The sequence below is a fragment of the Arachis ipaensis genome, chromosome B05 (genome assembly GCF_000816755.2).
Source record: "Arachis ipaensis cultivar K30076 chromosome B05, Araip1.1, whole genome shotgun sequence".
Classification (NCBI taxonomy): Eukaryota; Viridiplantae; Streptophyta; class Magnoliopsida; order Fabales; family Fabaceae; genus Arachis; species Arachis ipaensis.
The window spans coordinates 137,930,354-137,935,943 of NC_029789.2; the positions used below are offsets into that span (position 1 = coordinate 137,930,354).

At 34.1% G+C, this 5,590-nt stretch overlaps 1 protein-coding gene and 1 long non-coding RNA gene across 2 annotated transcripts in view; one reads left to right on the forward strand and one right to left on the reverse strand.

Annotated features, from left to right (window-relative positions):
- LOC110262596 overlaps nt 1-5,419 on the forward strand; it is a 21,013-nt gene extending 15,594 nt beyond the window's left edge. The window contains exon 2 of the long non-coding RNA XR_002347444.1: nt 4,256-5,419. This is a non-coding gene — a long non-coding RNA (uncharacterized LOC110262596). The remainder of the gene's footprint in view (nt 1-4,255) is intronic.
- Nucleotides 1-5,590, reverse strand: part of LOC110262595 (procyclic form-specific polypeptide A-beta-like) — a 15,548-nt gene that overhangs the window by 7,537 nt on the left and 2,421 nt on the right. The window lies entirely within an intron of this gene.

A 5,590-nucleotide genomic window follows, 5' to 3' on the forward strand; every position in this document is an offset into this window, starting at 1 on the left:
TTACATACCAACAACAATAACCCCCCTACTACTGCTACTTCTTTTACCCACCCCACACTACTCCCTCTTCTATTCTTCTTCCTTCTTTTTCTTTTACCCCTCCCACTATTCCTCCTTTCTTTTTTTACCACATTCCCCTTTTTATCAATTTTATTTCATTAATTACCATATCCACTCCCCTTTTCCATTCTTCTTTTCTTTTTTCTTTTTTTTTCTTTCCCATTACTACCCACATACACCTCCTTCTTTTTCTCTTTTTCTTTGCTCGGGGACGAGCAAAAGTTTTAAATTTAGTGTGGTTGCACCGCTTCTTTCTTTGATCTTTATATATGGCACCCAAGGAAGGAGAATCCTCTTCAAAAAAGAGGAAAGAGAAGGCCCCTGTGACCGGTCCATATGATGCCAACCGGTTCAGTTCCAAAGTGCACGAAGAGCACTTCTATGAGATCACTAGGAAGAAGAAGGTTATTCCGGAAGTCCAGTTTGATCTCAAGTCGGACGAGTATCCAAAAATTTAGGAGATCTAGAGAAGAGGCTGGGGAACACTGTGTAACCCGATCACTGAAGTGGGCCAACTGATGGTCTAGGAGTTTTATGCTAATGCTTGGGTTACATACAAGCATGTGAGGGGCGTGAATCCCAGCTCCAAGAATTGGCTTGCTATGGTAAGAGGGAGGACTATGGCCTTCAGATCGAGGAGTGTGAGGGAAGCACTCCAACTGCTGCAATTAAGAGATGATCCTCACTCCTATACTGAGAGAGTGAATAGTGACTGGAGGCCGGATCAGATTCTTACAGACATATGCCTTCCAGGAGCCCAGTGGAGGCTGAATTCAGAGGGGCAACCTTATTAGTTGGGACGACATGATCTGAGGCCAGTAGCCCGAGGGTGGTTGGATTTTATCCAACGTTTCATCATCCTGACAAGTAACCGTTCTGAGGTTACTATAGACTGGGCTGTGATGATCCACTGTATTATGCTCGAGGATGAGGTGGAGGTGGTGCAAGTGATTCCACAGGAGATATACAACATTGCTTTCAATGCCTCCACCCACGCCAAGCTGGCATTCCTACATCTTATCTACTGCCTCTGCGATGCCCACATAGTGCACATAGAGCACGACACCCTCATTCCCATAAAGAGACCGATCTTTAGGAAGAGGATGGAGTATCCCCAGGAGTATGCACGAGCCCCGAGAGAGGAGCCAGCAGCACAAGGACAACCAGTTCTCCCTCCCCAGCAGGAGCAGCCCTTGATGCCTAAGGGACACTACTTTCCTCCGCAGGAGTATTGGCATTAGCTGACTTCCTCTATTGAGCAGTTGAGAGTGAGCTAGGATAGTCATAGTGCTCTCTTTCTGTAGGTTCTAGCTGAGCAGTAAAGTCAGTGCCATGAGCTTACACAGATGAGACTTGACATTGGGCGACTGAGAAGATATCCGGGAGCTCAGCCTAATAGAGGAGATGACCACCAGGATGACTGAGGTGGTTAAGTTTTCTTTCGTTCTATTTTTCCATTTCGCTGTTATTTTGCTATTTTCTGTTTTCTGTTGCTTTATTTTCTGTCTTTTGCATGATCTTTATTATATCTAGTCTTTTTAGGTTATTTTTTTTAATTCAGTTATTGTTATTTTTATTTTTATTTTGAAAATATATCTCATGTATAGCTCACTGAGCTTAAATTCAAAAAAAAGAGAGAAAAATGGTGTAATGCATGAGTAGTTGAGTTTATATTTAGAATTGTTTTATTTAAGTAGATGTGGCGATATTTATGTGTGATTTTGAATGCATGAAAAAGAGCAGTGCATGTTTGATCTTGGAGTAAAGGATGTTAATTCGTGAGGAACAAAAATTGAGAGAAGTATTATGAAATTCTCTAAATTGAACAAGAAATTAATCCTTGAAGCAAAAGAAACAGCAAAAGAGAAAGAAAATAAAAAGCAAGGCCCAAGACTCTGAGCATCAATGGCTAGGAAGGTTAAGAATGATCAAAAGCTCAAACAGTTATTTTCCTAACTATATGCTTGTGGCGTGAATGTGTCAAAGAACTCTTGAGACAAAGCACTTAGAGTCAAAGCCAACTGCAAATAAAGAGTATGCCAAAGGCTCTGAACATCACTGACTAGAAAAATTCAATAGAAAAATCAGAATTCAAAGAGTTCCCCCAATTAAGTGCTTGTTGTGTTTCTGTGTCAAGCAAAGCTTGAGACAAAATATTTAGAGTCACAGCTAGACTCAAAGTGCAAAGCACCAAAGAAAAGAAAAGAAAAAACTGTGTTCAAGGATTAATTGGAAGGTAAAAGAGAGAGAATTCATAATATTATCCAGATTCTAGTTCCAAATGACATTGGCATTCTTAAGCTTCAAAGGATAGTGAGGTGCTGAAACTATTTAGTATCACAGTGTCATTAACCCCATTCAAAGAATATATAGGAACTTAATTGAAAACTCAATTCTTAGGCAAAACCACATCTCAAGTTCATATTATTTTCAGTGGCTTGAGGATAAGCAACAATTTAAGTTTGGTGTTGTGATGCCTGAGCATCTTTTCTATATTTCTTAATAATTTAGACGTGGATTTGTTGAGTTTTTATGAGAATTTGGTGTTTTAAGCCATGTTGGATGCTACTTTGATTTGCACTGTTATTTTGATGATTTCAGGTGAAGTTCGGACAAGTTTGACAGAGTTCGTGCAGAAGAAAAAGAAAAAATTTTGATGCTGTCAAGCTGGTTTAGCGCCCCGTGCCTCTATTTGTTAGCGCTAAACACCATGACTCGGCATTTAGCGATAGATGCTTCGTAAAGTGTGCCAAGGTCATGCGATAGTGGCGCTAAGCCAGGTACCCAGAAACATTGGAAAGCTCTCTGTCCAGCAGCGCTAAACGCTACTTCCCAGCGTTTAGCAGCAATAGCATCCTCAAATCTCCACGGAAGGCCTCATTTAGTTTTTAATTGATTTTCTTTTATAGTTTTTAGGGTTTTTGATTAATAAATTTAGAAAAATTAGGATTTGACATAAAAGGAGACAAGAATTAGCCCTGTAGGCTCTCTTCTTCTCTTTTTTCTTGTTCCGCATTTTTCATTTTTTCACTCTAGGTTTTTCTCTGAGCCATGAGTAACTAAACCACCACTATTAAGGTTAGGAGCTCTATTATTTTGATGGATTAATACTATTGTCATTCTACTCTTAATCAATGCACTGTTGTATATTCAAGGATTAATTTCGTTTTTCATCCTACGGATTAGAGTATATTGGAAGATAACTCTTTTTCTAATTGAATTCTTGTTGAATCTTGGAAAAGTTAACTCACTTGAATTACAACTTGAAATTAACTCCTCACAATTCTCTATATATCTGGATTTAACGTGATATATGACATATAATCGTCTTATCTTTGGGTGTTTAGGGTTTGTGTGGCTCATAAAATAGAATTGGACTTAAACTTCTAATTTAAATTAAGTGACCAAGGGATTGGCAGTTGATTTAGTTAGGGGAGATTAAATTGCAAAGGAATTAGGGTTTAATCACTTAAGGTTGCCATGAATTGAATCTTTGCATGATTAAAGTGGATAATAAGAATTGTTAATCCGAAAATTTAACATTTCTAAAACCTTAACTGTTTTTTCATACTATTTTCACCAACCATTCTCTGTTTGCTTTCTTGAATTCTCTTGAATTACTGTTTTGTGCTATTTAAAACTCACAACACTCAAATTAGTTTGTCTGACTAGCCTAGTTACCCAACTATTGTTGCTTGATCCATTAATTCTCGTAGGATCGACACTCACTCACCTAAATTATTACTTAGTACGACCCGATACATTTGCCGGTAAATCTGTGGTATTTAAAATCCGCACCAGTTATTATTTATCTTGCAGCTTCATTAAAGTTTTAAATTTTGTGATCTTAGTCACTGTGATTTTTTTTTTAAATAAATTAGTATGGGGTGCAAGGTGGGGGAACAACTTGAATCTGCTGATTTCAAAGCATAAACATGATGGTAGTCTTTATTTACCATCTAATTAAATTCTATTTATTTTAAAAGATGACAATCTATATTTACATAGATTTGTATTCAAATTTTATGTTTTCTTAGAGTTTAAAAATAGATATAGGATGCACTCTATACATGTAGTCAACTTATATGTTAACCAAACATAGAACATCAACTTATATAATATTAATGATAATAGAGTTAAAGATTTAAATTTAATTTATGATATTTTTTATTTTATTTATTTTTTTTTATTTTAGGAAAATTTTTTCGATACTAACAGTGATGGGTGCTTTCAGTATATAAATTTATTATTAATAGAAGTACATAATTCAGGATGTAAATTTCAATTTACTTCTTAATTATTTTACTACCGCCAATTTTAATATAGGTACTATCTAAATATTTTATTAGATATGGCAAATTTCTCTTTTCTATATAAGGATCTAATTAAATAAGAAGTTAATTTATTTTTTTATTTCAATGCAGCTCCAAACATATATCACCGACGTAGAGAGTGTAAATGTATGATCACTCACAAATTAACTTTTTCATACAAAGCATAATATGTATTTACGTAGATTTGGCATTTATACATATTTTTTTTCCTAATTTTGGTTCATTTAATTATAATTTGATGCCTAAAAGATTAAAAGTTTCAATGTTTATTTTATTCTTAAGCTTTTGAATATCACAAATTGTATTGCAGGGTCAGCACATAGTACACTAAAATTTTGGGATTTAGAATTCTTTGAATTGATTGAATCTACTAAACAAGAGTTCCCTAATTTAGTGTCATGTGAGTCATTGTGTTAGTAATAGAGATTATTGATGGGTTTAAATTCTGTAACTTTTTTCTTTTAAATGTTTTTATTATACATTATTTCCTTTTTTTCAAATTTAGCCCATTATGTACAAGGACACATATAGTGAAAGTCATGGTTCTCTTTGAATGTAATTTTTCTCTTTTAAATATTTTTATTATGCATTATTTTCTTTTTTCAAATTTAGCCCATTATGTACAAGCACACATGTAGTAAAAGTCATAGTTCTCTATGAATTTTGGTAGATATTTTGCTTAATATTTTTTTTATGGTTCTGTTTTGATAGGTTGATTTTACTACATTTTTTTGGAATTTGATTTCTAACAACCAGAACTTAATAATAATGAAAATAGGCATGTTACCAGACAGCAAAGCTCAAAGGCTTCTCGACAGTGTTAAAATTTTGTTTGTTTTCCCAATTAATCTATTAATAGTTTGTCATTTATTTATGAGTTTTTGTTTGATTTTTTTTTTAGTATTTTTTTGTTTGTTTTTTTTCCTTAATTTTAGATTTGATTATTTAGTGGTATTTCTTATGCATTATTTTCTTTTTTCAAATTTAGCCCATTATATACAAGCACACATATAGTAAAAGTCATAGTTCTCTGTGAATTTTGGTAGATATTTTTGCTTAATGTTTTTTTTATGGTTCTTTTTTGATAGGTTGATTTTACTACAATTTTTTAGAATTTGATTTCTAACAACCAGAACTTAATAACAATGAAAATAGGCATGTTACCAGTAAGTAAAGTTCAAAGGCTTCTTGACAGT